We start from the raw sequence: 12629 nt of genomic DNA, 5'->3' as shown, positions 1-12629 counted from the left end.
CTTGATACATAGCCACAAAGCTTTTCATCCAAAGACAAAAGAATATACATTCTTCTCATCACCACATGGCACTTACTCTAAAATTGATCACATAGTTGGAAGTAAAACACTCCTCAGCAAATGCAAAATAACTGAGATCATAACAGTCTCTCAGACCACAGTGCAATCAAATTAGATCTCCAGATCTTAAGAAGTTCTTTGAAAATTAATCAAATTATATCTCAAGAAGTTCTTTGAGCTGGGTGCAGTGGCTCAAACCTGTAATTACATCACTTTGGGAGGCTGAGGTGGGTGGATCACCAGAGGTCAAGAGTTCAAGACCAGCCTGACCAATATGGTGAAACCCCATCTCTACTAAAATACAAAAAATTAGCTGGGTGTGGTGGCGCATGCCTGTAATCCCAGCTACTCCAGAGACTGAAGCAGGAGAATGACTTGAACAGTGTATGTTTATTTGATGTTTCTGTATTTCCTTATTGTCTGTCTTCTGAACTAGAGTTTGATAAAGGTAAAGATTTTTCATTCTCACCACTCTTGTCTTACTAGAGCCCAAAATGTAGTGGGCTCTGATTAAACATTAAGTATCTTCATACCATATCCAAGTTATTAAATTACAGAGCTGTCATTCAAACTCAATTGTTATGTTGGTTCTTTCACAGACCAAATGAGTAGGGAGAAATTATACTCCATGCTTTCTATCCTTCTGGAGTTTTTAGTCTAGAAAAGTTAGAATACAAAACCAGAGTAAGTAAGAACTGGTTCCAAGCTCCAGAAAACCCCACACTTTCTTCTCCCACCATAGAATCCATCACTAAGTCCTGTGTTATTTTACTTCCTACATGTATCTCTGTTCCCCACTACTACTGCACCATACCAGGCTTTGTCATTTCTCTAGGTTACCACACCCAGTGGTCCCCTTTCCTCCATGTTGCCTCTATTCTCTATGCTGTATTCAATGTAATCCTTGGAAAGGTGATATTTTCTCAAGGGCACTTTCATTCCTATGGAAACAGAAAATCACCAGAGATGCCAATTTTGGTATGCTGAGGGTGAACAATAAATGATAGTAGAATTTAATTTAATTCTCAATGAAAAGGAAAAGATGGAGGAGGATTTCCAAAGAGTATAGGCATTTAAATGATCTTAAAACTTGGAAAGGAATAACCAAACAAATGTCTGTTAGACTAAATGGAATTTTTAAATGAGTTGGAGAGAGTTTGAAAACATATTTTGAGATGGATTCTAGCTCTGTCACCCAGGCTGGAGTGCGTGGTGTGATCTCGGCTCACTGCAACCTCTGCCTCCCGGGTTCAAGCAATTCTCCTGTCTCAGCCTCCCAAGTAGCTGAGACTACAGGTGCCTGGCACCATGCCCAACTAATTTTTGCATTTTTAGCAAAGAAGGGGTTTCACTGTGCTGGCCAGGCTGGTCTCGAACTCCTGACTTCGTGATCTGCCTACCTCGGCCTCCTAAAGTGCTGGGATTATAAGTGTGAGCCACAATGCCCAGCCAGGTTAGGTCCTTTTTGTACAGACTAAAATGCCACAAGGAGCTGAAGACATTGTGTGATGCCTTGTTCTCCTCCTCCAGTTCACTTCCCACTTACTTCCATGCAGCATTCTCATAAAAGAGAATCAGTCATCCTGAGGTCAGTCATCTTGCCCTTAAAATACATTAATTCTGCCTTGCTTTTCTTACTCTGTATTAAAATACTGATGAAATAATGTGAAAGAGGCATTAGGATGAAGTAAGTCCTTCATAATCTTTAGAAATAAGTAATACTTAAATGTGAGGCAACAGGGAGTAGTGAGTTGGCTCTATCTTTGCACATCATAAGTTGCCCAAACAACATTTCCTTTGTGGTAAATTGTAAAGAAAAAAGAAGTGAACATTTACTATGTCATATGCTGCAGTTACTTGTACATATCAAAGAAAAAGGAAGGGAGAAGTATAAACTCAACTTTTTTGCTTACATAAATAGCTACCCTAATAGTTTTTGAAGAAAAGAAATTACTCAAGCAAGGAAGAAACCATTTCTTTTAGATATTAGAATCTTTTCAGAAATCAGGTTTTTCCGTTAGACTTTCATCTGACTTCCAGCATGTCAAATCATGTATCTTTTAAATCACATGTTCTTTTTTTGTAGGTTGGATAGCTTCAGACTAGGCTCAATTTACCTCTTTTCTCTATAGAATCACGTGCCTTACAGTTCCACTTCGCCACATCTTTCATACTTTATGTCTCACATTTTATGTTTAGGAATCCACACTTTAGAATAAAAAGATGCAAAGTCAAACCAACATCATCTTTTCGCTTTTTTTTTTTTTTTTTGAGACAGAGTTGTGCTCTCTTGCCCAGGCTGGAGTGCAGTGGCACGATCTCAGCTCACTGTAAACTCTGCCTCCTGAGTTCAAGTGATTCTCCTGTCTCAGCCTCCCGAGTAGCTGGGATTACAGGCATGCACCATCATGCCCAGCTAATTATTGTATTTTCTTAAGTAGAGATGGGGGTTTCACCATGTTGGCCACGCTGGTCTTGAACTCTTGACCTCAAGTGATCTGCCGCCTCGGTCTTTCCAAGTAATGGAATTACAGGCATGAGCCACCGTGCCCGACCATCTTTCCTCCTTGGGGTTTTGCTCTATATGTATAGGCCTTGAGAAAGTGCTTTCAAAATAGACTTTATCCATAATCAACGTCTTAGAATCTTTTTTCCTCCATAAGGATCTTCAGCATCACTATGCACCAGGTTCACTCCTCTTTTAAAGCAAAATGTAGCACAAACTAGACAAAACCCCCAAATAAGCTATCCATTTCTTGCAGCTTTTGTCGCTCTGGCAGTCTATTCTATTGCTGGGCAATATATTCAAACCTTCCACTGATTATGTTATCAAAGCTGTTTAAATTCCATTCCATGAGTTTGCGTATGGCAAAGTTGAAGCTGTTTGTTTAATTCAACAATTTCTCTAAAAATGTACACAGTATATTTTGAGAACATAGTGAGACTCTGAACTTGCTTCCACAAGGGCATTTTGCTCCCATCCGCATTCTGCCACACTTTTCAACATTATCCCTCTTGAGTTTTGTTTCTATGTTATAAGATATCTCATCAGTTGATATCTAGCATTTGTATCTAATGCATTGTCATAACTCTAGTTGACTGTGGCTCATTTCATTGTATGCTTTCTTCTTCATGCTTCTGGGCAAGTTTTGTTTTTATGGCCTTTAAAAAAAACCAAGGCTGTTGTTAAACACTATATAAGGAAATGGTTTCCTTGACAACCATAACCACAAGCAAGTCATCTGCACCTCTTTCTCACTGCATGGTTTGTGTGATTGCTAAAACAGTTCAAAACACTTTTATTCAGAGTCAGGTATGAAATACCTAAATTTACAGAGCAAGCTGAAAGCCAAGCAGGTGATAAACTATCAGAACAGTTGTAAAGTAGTAAACTCTAATCACTTTCTGGTATTAGCGTTCAGCCTCGTGACACAGTCTCTAAAAGGACAAACGTTGAGAGCTTGATATTTAACATCCAAAATGAATGACTCCCTCAAGGACACAAGTTAAAAACAAAGAGTGGCTAGAAATGGCAAAGAAGTGAAAAAGATTGCTTAAATGGAAAGTGGCATTGCAGTTTTATTCATTCATATAAACATGCCAAATGCTAATTCTCTAATAGGAAAGAGGTCAGCTTCAAGGTGACCTCTTCAGAACACCAGATATTTGGTCAAAAGTGCTCCTAAGACTATGTCTCTTGACAAAATTAAGCACAATGCATATGGAGCATTCATTTAAAATAGTTTTTGAAAAATTTCTTTGGCAAAAAAAATGTCTCCTAGCTCATATGATTCAAAAAATATCTATTTCTGGGAACTTCTCAGGATAAAAAGTATTTTCCCAAATACCAGTTTTTTACAAGAAAATATACAGCTTGCATGGATTACAAAAAAAAAAAATTAGAGCAACAGGAGATTGTGTACAATGTGATAAGCATCCGAAGAAAAAGTCACTAACAAGGGCATGTAACTCCACACTGGTCTAGCCTCCTAATATCTGTCAAAGACAGGATATAATGAAGAACAGTGTACTGCTCTCCCAACCCCATCTTGTCCAAAACCATGGTTAAGTTGGAGATGTCTTCAGATTGGTTAGAATCAGAGTAATTTGACTGAAATAAATAACATAAATGATCATATTTGTGTTCATGCACGTTTATAGAAAATAATTGTGCAAAAATATGAACCCGGAAATTTAATCAAGAGAGGTAGTGGTAACTCTTATGAGACACCGGAGATCCGGGTTACCAGGTAGGTTGAGCAGCAAGTGAAAAAAAATTATACAGAGAGTTTCTGCTTACGGAATTTTGCTTAACAGCCAAATTAAGGTTAGGTTATGAATTACGGTGGGGGAAAGGCAGGCATAAGGAAGGAAGGAAGGAAGGCAGGGGAGGGGAGTGGAGGGGAGGCTGAAAGAAAGGAAATGAAGAGAGAGATGAAGGGAAAACATGGGCCAAGCTGCTCAGAGTGGGGTGGTGGTCATAGAGCAACCGAAGTATAAGTCAGGGAGTGAGTTAAATGGAGGTCCCAGGTACCATTCTAAGCGATTTTGAGAACAGTGTTAAAATGAAGCCAAAGAGATGTATCTGAGGCCTGGTCGAAAAAGAACCCCAGTTCTCCATGGACCCAGAGAACTCAAAAAGAGTTTAACTTTTTTCACATACTTCAATTCTTACCATAATGTTCTACAGGTTTAGAATGCTGGGGCCCTTCCATTTCTCCAGGCACTGGGGAAGAATCGGAATTGGGAGAAGAGCTTTGGCACTGCCACAGTCATTCCTTGGCCCACCTCCAAGAAAAGGCAGGCTGGCCTCTGTCTAGGTGTTGTCTGTGCTTGCATTCCCAACATGCACATGAAGAATTATCAATGGGCTCTGGACATCATCGGCCACAGAGCAGAGTGAATTCCAGGAGGTATGTGTCAGGCAGGATCTCATCAAACTCATTTCTTTCAATACTTCAAAAGCTTGTTTTAGAAACACCATTATGGAGAATTGCCTGAAGGAAAGGAAATCCAGACATGCCCCTGCATACTCCAAAATCTGTCTTTGGGTTGTCCCAGGCCAGCAGAGATTTTCATACCTAGACTGTCTCGTTCAGTTCTTCCCACCTTTTGAAGACATTTTAAAATGTGTATATTCATACCTTACTTTGTTCTGTAAAGAATTTAAGATAGGAATTTTTATTGAATTGAGCTTGAATTTATGTCATCAGCCTTTATCTGAGGAACATTACAGGAAGCCCTTCTATGAAATGCCTGTCAAGATACTATTGGGAATGTGGCTCATTACATTTCAAAGTATCCTCCTTATGAAGACCCGCTGGAAAAACTTCCCCCTTGCCTTCATACAAAGAAGCATTGAGCTTCTCTTCTGAAACTGACTTGTTGTATCTTATGGGCACTGATTCATGTATTGGACCATGTTTTCCTCTGGGTACAAAGCCAACTTGGGGCCCTTGCCCATCTACCACACAGAACCCCTCAGCATGCATTTTGATTCACTTCTGGATTTGCCATTCTTTCCCTACCCCTATGTTTTCTGTATTCAAAAATCTCCACTTTGTACATTTTTAAATTTGCTAATCTATATAGTACACTAAATAAATATACCATGAGTTCAGAGTAGTACCTGTCCTGCCAGAGGATGGAGAGAGGCAATATACCCCACAGGGACTGGACACATATTCTACCCATTTAGATCCAGAAAGAAACCTGAGTCTCTCTCCTCACAGAGAAGGGGCAGAGTCAAATTTCAGACCACCGCCACCTGTCAGACCGCCTTCATCCGCGGTAGGGTAACCTGTAGGGAAAGTATTTTGGAGTGTCGTGTAATACTACCCAATTTTCCTGTAGACTCGTAAGATTAAAGACTCAGTACTTTTCAAAAATGAAAGAAACAAAAGAAAATAAGAAAAAAATGAAAATAAGAAACATTATTAAACTCTAATGTTGACTTTATCCCTTGCATAGGAATGAAAACAATCTACTCGTCCCTGAAGGAAAGTGCTGACTTCCTCTGTGGGCTCTGTAAGTCCTGGAGCAGGCCGTCCCTGCAGCAGAGGGAGCTGAATGAGAAGACCCTTACTTTTAGTGAAATAAAATAATAGTAAAAATAAAAGAATAGCAAAAATTAAAGAATAGTATTTTGGCCAATTTCCTATGCTAGAATTCCTGGGAGAACTGTACCTCATTAGCCACCTAGAATGGGCCCACCTTGTTCTAATTTCATTTGGCTCCATGCAGAACACTCTTCATTGTCCAAAACTTTGGGTGGCTGTGAACTTCAGCCTTGCTCCTTAACTCTGTTCTGGCCCTTTTCTCGACCCACTATTTTGCTCACTATATTTTTGCAATATATACTTGGCTTGGGCAACCAAGAAAAACTCACTCCTGTCCAAGTCATGGTTACTCCCCTGAGCTCAGCTGAACAGCTCACCCTGGCTTTAAAACTGGAAGTCCCACATCCCTGGAAACTTCTCAGTCCTAGGCAAAGGAGGGATGGTTGGTCACCCTACTCCCAGTCCACACTGATTGTGCAACAAATCAATGGCAGAACCAGAACCAGAACCTTACTTACTTTATTCCTTTATATATTATTATATAGCACATATAATAACACATAAATGACTATAACAATTATATGTTATATAACATGTATTATTAATTATATATTTTGATATGCATATAAAAATATACAGGAATATAATAGATAAGTATATTATATATAAAGGAATAAAAAATATATATATACAGAAATAGACATTCACAAAATTTACATATGCATATATATTTTACAGTATATAACTTCTTAAAAGACAACTCTGAGCAAATTTCACAGAACTAAGCTATTTAACTGTGTAAGAACAACATGGCAATATCCATAGCAAAATGTTCATCTCATTCTCTTCCCCCGTGATCCTTCATGCTTCAGAAATGCCTCTGCTGCCTTTTACCACTGTATGTTCAAGTAATAGGAATAAATGTCTAAAATCAGTCCAAAGAAAATGAAGTTAAGGAAGTATACCTGTTGTCTAAAACAAACTATGAATTCTAAACCCCCCCAAAATGATTTTAAGATTATCCAGTTTTGTCAAATTTTTCTCTCTCTCTCCTCCTTCCTTTAGTGTAAATAACAAGAGTTGCCTCTAAATCTACCTCAGAAGACAAAGGGAAAAGCAAAACTGCCCAGGGAGACCTTACTTTACAAGCCAAGTGACCAAATTTCTCAAATACCATTTTCATAATCTCTGATCAACAGAAGGGAGGTTCTGGAAGCATGAGTGGTCAGTACACACATCGCAACAGGACTCACACAGCACAAATTAGTCATGGATCCTTTTGACCCAATTTCAGAAAACATGTTTATATACAGACACGTATTTTTGCCATTTTTTTAAAGCTACCAACAGGAAAACGTATCCACATATGTCCATTATGATTTGCTCTAATGAAGACTATCTCTTAATGTTGCTTATGCAAGAAGAAATTAATGTATGAGAATGCCAAAGATATGAGCTTTAAGTTTCTGTACTCAATATATTGAATAAAAGATACATGCAGTATACATTGGAATAGAAAGAGATGAACTCAGTGAGGGCTTGTGCACCTAGTTCTGGAGGTGGTATAATCATTCTGTCACGTATGATGGATGCCTGGATAGATCTCAGGATTTGGAGTCTCTAGTTTGTTCCTCTAAATCTCTCAATATATTGAATAAAAGATACATGCAGTATACATTGGAATAGAAAGAGATGAACTCAGTGAGGGCTTGTGCACCTAGTTCTGGAGGTGGTATAATCATTCTGCCATGTATGATGGATGCCTGGATAGATCTCAGGATTTGGAGTCTCGAATTAAGCTTCTAGTTTATTCCTCTAAATCTCTAGGGCTTTAAATAAAAACAATCTCTTATATTTTCACTACAAGATTCAAGTGCGAAGTGCTTCAGTAGGCCTCAGAATTATGTTTGGTAATCGACTATGTGTCCACATTATCTGAATGTAGGAGACGGATGCTGACACTGTTTTAAAATAATAGAAAAATTGGTTTCTAGTAAGAAAGCTTCTGTGAAGGGAATGTCAATTGATTGCAGACATTTGTGATAGAAAAGTTGGTCATTTTTCTTAAATGAAAACTAGAGTCAGACACAGTAAATCTGTTGGCAATGGAAATTAATAGTATATCAATTTAAAAGGAACCACACATTAAAAAAAAAAAAAGGAAGAAATCTTAGTTTTTAAAGCAGTTTTAGGTTGACAGTAAAATTGAGCAGAAGGTACAGAGATTCCCAAATAACCCCTTCCCCACATATGCACGGCCTCCCCATTGTCAACATCCCCCATGAGAATGGTACCATTGTGACAATTATAAACCTACATTGGCACATCATCATCACCCAAAGACTATAGTTTATGGTTGGGATCACTCTCAGTGGTGTACAGTCTATGAATTTTTGCTAATGTCTAGTGACATGAATCCACCATTACAGCATCATACAGAGTAGTTTCACTGTCCTAAAAATCCTCTGTGCTATACCTATTCATCTCTTCTCTCTATCCCTGGCAACCACTGATCATTTCACTGTCTCCATAGTCTTGCCATCTCTGGAATTTTATATAGTTGGAAACCTTCAGTGTGTAGACTTTGCAAATGGACTTCTTTCATATAGTGATATGCACTGACATTTTCTCCAGGTCTTTTTGTGGCTTGATAGCTCATTTCTTTTGAACCACACACATTTTTTAAAAATGGACATTCTTCTGTGACTTACAACTGTGGTTTCTGTGGTTAGATGCAGAGGTTGAGTTTTACACATTGGTAAATACATCTTGGAGTAGTTAAGCCCTGGATTTAGAGATTGCAGTCGTGGGTTCAAGTTTCAGCTCTGCAATTTACTAGGATGGGAACTAGGAGAACTCACTTAACCACTGAGGTCAGTGAAGGATGAACATAAAGAGGCTTAATTGTCCATGAGGGAATTCAGCTTGAGCTTTCGCCTAATAGGGGTACCCTAGACTGGGGGGGCAGGTGACACGCTGAGCCAGTCTAACCCCCTATCTTACAAAGTTGAACCAGCAGATAAATACATATAAGAAGTAGGGAGACATTAAGTTTGAGGGGATTCAGAAGATAGATCACAGAGTTGCTCTCGAATCCTAAAACAAATTCAGTTCTATCCATACAGTGAAACAAAATGTAGTCAATATAATTCATTATTTGAGATATGGAAGATTTTAACAATAGGGGATCACTCTCATAAGTAATTACATGTGGGAGGGGTAAGATGTAAAGATATAAAAATGTATACACAGAATTAGGCTAAATCTGTAACTCATGATTTTATCTCATCCCAGAGGATAATAAATAAAGGTAGCTAAGGAGATACTCCAACATGATTACTCATATTTACATCTAAGTAGGGATTATGATTGTACCATCCTGGGTTTCAGCAGAAAACTGATAAAACTCGTACACTGAGTAATTTAAGGAGAGTGTCTTAAGGGATTACTTGTGAGGTATGGGTGAAGAATGGTACAGGTTCCTAGGGTCAACCGTATTAGCAGCCTCAGCCAGAAGGGGTTGGAGGAAGGAGTGGTTTCCTGAACCTTTAGAAAGAGGGCTGCTGGACAGAGCTGTGCCCTTCAGTCAAGGCAGCCAGCGGCAACCCCACAGGAAGGAAGTGAGGCCCAACTTCACTCACAAGGACAAAACTCCAGCGGAAGTCAGAAGGCAAGGGGGCCTTTGGAGCAGCTCAGCTTCCCCAGGCACTCAGCAAGCGGAGAAGGATGGGTGCAGACAGCAAACAGGGGGATCTAATCTTCCTCTTTATTCTTGTCTGAATGTTCCACACTTTCTCCAAGGAACATGTAGATCAAACGTGTATTTCATGGTTTTAAGTTACTTTCTCCTGTGGTAGTCCATTTTTGTCATTAATTGCAGAGGGTTGGATAAAAAATAAAATGGAGACGTGGGTCAAAAAAAAAGACTGAAAATAAGCAGAAGGGGATGATGAGAGATTCTGGGAAAAGTGACAGAAGTTAACTCTGGGGACATAAAAAGTCACATTTGGTGGCAAAGCAAGTGGGCCCCCAAGTCTCACTGTCCCAGCTCCATGGCGTTCTGCACATTAAAGACTGATCGTAATGGAAATAATAGTCATTTCTAAGGGGATTTTTTTCAAATGGACTTCCCTGAGTCTGCTTTGACATACAAATTAGCCTTAAATGAAAACACCATTTCAGAGTTGCCAAGGCCTTTTTCAGCATTCTAAAGCCATTTTGTCTTTTCATGTCTCTGATCTAAACATATCTGCTTTCAAACCCCGAATGGTATCTTTTGTGCAAGTGTACCAAATTGAGTAGAGCCCACATCTGGCAGATCTCACAGATGTGACTAGTTTCAGTACAGGCAGATGTTAAACCAAGCAAGCCACTGTCACTGGCTATGTGCATGAGGTGAACTGAGGATAAGTTCTGTGGTCGCCACTTCCTCAGAGCTCAAAGGCTCACACGCAGTTCATCACAAGTACCCACAGTGTTTCTAGGACTCCTATGCTGATCTAGTAGACAGCAGTGATGGTTCCAGGAGCCTGGCTGGCCCTATGCAAGGACCCGCCCCCGTGAAGGCAGGACTCTAAGGCTTTATCCAAGCAAGACAGAGTCACCTGAGTTTACTTCTGTCATCACACTGTGGTCTGTGGCTGCTCCCTTAGTAACCCTGCAGCTGCCTCCAGCAGTCATGGGAAAAGGAATTACGACCTTCATCTCCATCTGCAACCCTGAAAATGAAAGCCATAGCACCTCTAGCCTCCACAATATCAGATATATAGCACGATTGTCTGGTTGTATATTTCAGGCCCAAGGCAGCCTCTGAGTGAGGTAGGCAGGGGGCTACTCCCTTCAAGGAGCAGCAAAGGAGCCTGTAGGTCCCAAAAAGGACATTTAAACCTAAGCAAGAAGGGATCTGAAGCAGGAGACAATCAATGCTGGTCCTTGGAAGGTCTGGGGCTCTTTAATTAAACAGACCCCCCTGACTTGACATTATAGTTAATACAGGAGAGATGAGCTTAATTATGAACAAGCAAAAGCATGTTTCACTTGCAAATATCAAATAAGCTGTGGAAATTATTTGCAAGGGTTATCAGTTGGTAGATACCTTGGGAGATTTCAAGTCTCTAGGAATTTGTAAAATAATGTATTTAAGTGCTTTCAGTTAACTGGGGAAGAACATTATGCAGCAGGTTTCCCATTGCAACTTAACTTTTCTACTAAGGAAAATAACTTAACTTGCACTGCACCATTTATATGCAATCAGGAGTTAGTCTTCCTTCCAATGGCATACAAAAATAGAAAACATTATACATGTTAGAGCAAGAAGAGACTTTAGATATTACTGTTTTAAATTTGTTAAGCAATGGAATCCTTTTTAAGATAAATGCTATATGCAACCTCAATATATCCAGGACAGATAAAAATATTCTATTAATATGTTTATTTTGTAAGTTCACATATCTGTTAAATGTTAGAAAGTCAGTCACTGAGAACGCGGAATTTTTTTTAGATGAAGGAGATCAGAGTTCATAGATGACTTACACATCAGTTTCAGATTATAATTTACTTTGGTTTTGTTTTTGCAATGACTTTTGTCAATGATGACAGTGATTCCACAGATAAATCACTGTAAATGCTAACAGATGTTTTTGTAATAGCCTTTCTTGCAACCTTAAGATATTCTTTAACTAAATGAAATGAAAGAAGCTTAATTCCAAAATCTGCACTGAAACAAGTTATTAACATTGGCAACATATTAATAAGTTGTATGTAGTATCCAAAGAGTTAAAAGGTATTTTAGAAAATTGTGGTACAGACAGAAAGCTGTGTTCTTAACAAAAATCAGCTCCTTTTCTCCCTGGGTTCACAGCTCAACCATATTTACCAGCCTTCCTATGGCCATTTGTCTGAGCTCCAGCTAGTGAATGTGAGTAGAGCTGACATGCACCACTTCCAGACCTGGCACCTGCAAAGCTCCCAAGGCAACCCTCCAACCCTTTCCTCAACAACTGGATGGCTGGAAAGGACTGAGGATCTCGAGGAGGACAGAGCTATAATATGGAAGGAGCTTGGTTTCTGAAGGACCATGTAGCAAGCCACCTGAAGGATGGGAACATCTTCAATAGGTTTGGAATAGAAGAAATACACTTGTCTTATGTTAAACAACTAATGTTTGGGTCTTTGTTACAACAACTAGCATTATTTGCCCCTACTAATTAATACTGTAGATATCATGGTTAAGATAAATATGAAAACAACGTTTGAATCAAATGTTTGCTGAACCCCTAAAGCACCTGTCCAGAAACCATGGTTTGAAAAAACAGTTTTGTTTTTGTTTGTTTGTTTGTGATAGAGTCTTGCTCTGTCACCCAGGCTGGGAAGCAGTGGTGCGATCTCAGCTCACTGCAACCTCCTCCTCCTGAGTTCCAGCAATTCTCCTGTCTCAGCCTCCCAAGTAGCTGGGATTACAGGTGTACACCACCATGCCTGGGTACTTTTTTGTATTTTTAGTAGAGACTA

The 12629-nt window shown here is 39.3% G+C and overlaps 1 long non-coding RNA gene across 1 annotated transcript in view; it reads left to right on the top strand.

The window, feature by feature from the left end:
• Window positions 1–12272, top strand: part of LOC105711614 (uncharacterized) — a 41653-nt gene extending 29381 nt beyond the window's left edge. The window contains exons 2-3 of the long non-coding RNA XR_001106050.3: window positions 7185–7343; window positions 11980–12272. This is a non-coding gene — a long non-coding RNA (uncharacterized LOC105711614). The remainder of the gene's footprint in view (window positions 1–7184; window positions 7344–11979) is intronic.
• Window positions 12273–12629: the final 357 nt, after the last annotated feature.

Source organism: Aotus nancymaae, unplaced genomic scaffold (assembly GCF_030222135.1).
Source record: "Aotus nancymaae isolate 86718 unplaced genomic scaffold, 86718_ANA_hifiasm-v0.15.2.pri h1tg000108l, whole genome shotgun sequence".
In the NCBI taxonomy this organism is placed as follows: domain Eukaryota; kingdom Metazoa; phylum Chordata; class Mammalia; order Primates; family Aotidae; genus Aotus; species Aotus nancymaae.
This window is presented reverse-complemented; position numbering and strand designations above follow the sequence as displayed.